We start from the raw sequence: 918 nt of genomic DNA on the forward strand, positions 1-918 counted from the left end.
CCTGGCCCCCGATCCCCGCGCCCCTGCCCGAACCATGGGGCTCTGACTGCTGCTGCCCCTCGCGCCGCCAGGCTAGGGCGATGTGGGAGCCCCCAGACCGTGGCCCCCATGGGCACCATGAGCCCCCTACTCTGCCACCTGCTGCTCGCTGCACTGCTGCAGCTGGCTGGTGCCCAGGCCCCTGTCTCACATCTTGATTCCCCTGATCACCAGAAGAAAGTGGTGTCTTGGATAGACGTCTATACCCGTGCTACCTGCCAGCCCAGGGAGGTGGTGGTGCCTGAGCATGGAGCTCCTGGGCAGTGTGGTCAAACAACTGGTGCCCAGCTGTGTGACCGTGCAACGCTGTTGTGGCTGCTGCCCTGACGATGGCCTGGAATGTGTGCCCACTGAGCAGCACCAAGTCCGAATACAGATAAGCCAAACAGGGCTGCCATACCCCACCACCGTCCCCAGCCCCGCTCTGTTCGGGGCTGGGATTCTGTCCCCGGAGCACCCTCCCCAGCTGAAGAGGGGTCTTATCTCAGCTTAGGAGAAACAGGGTGCTGTTAACTACCTTGAGCAAGTGAACATCTTCTGTTTGCCTATTCCAGACAGAGAGAGTGGCAAGAAAGGGAGGCCGGCCTGTTTCCCCTGGGCCCCCCACGGCCTCTGGCCTGAGCCGGGGTGAGCCAGGGGGCCCAGGAACAGCGGGGGCCCCTGCCCTGAGGACACTCAGGGCCGGCTGCAGCCACCAGGACCAGGCCAACTGCAGCCACCGGGACCAGGCAGGTTGCGACACCACAGCGGCAGATCCCAGCCAACAACGAAACCGATGACAGCCGCCACCCAGCGTAGCCTCGACACTCCCCCACCCCACTTCCTGTTCCCCTGGCCAGGCCTGCGAGGACGCGGCGACCCAGAATGATGGTGGACACA

General features: G+C 64.3%; 1 pseudogene; it reads left to right on the forward strand.

The window, feature by feature from the left end:
- Positions 1–117: 117 nt before the first annotated feature.
- On the forward strand, positions 118–552 carry LOC115067010 (annotated as a pseudogene).
- The last annotated feature ends 366 nt before the right edge of the window (positions 553–918 follow it).

This window comes from Nannospalax galili, unplaced genomic scaffold (genome assembly GCF_000622305.1).
Source record: "Nannospalax galili isolate Female #2095 unplaced genomic scaffold, S.galili_v1.0 scaffold64, whole genome shotgun sequence".
In the NCBI taxonomy this organism is placed as follows: domain Eukaryota; kingdom Metazoa; phylum Chordata; class Mammalia; order Rodentia; family Spalacidae; genus Nannospalax; species Nannospalax galili.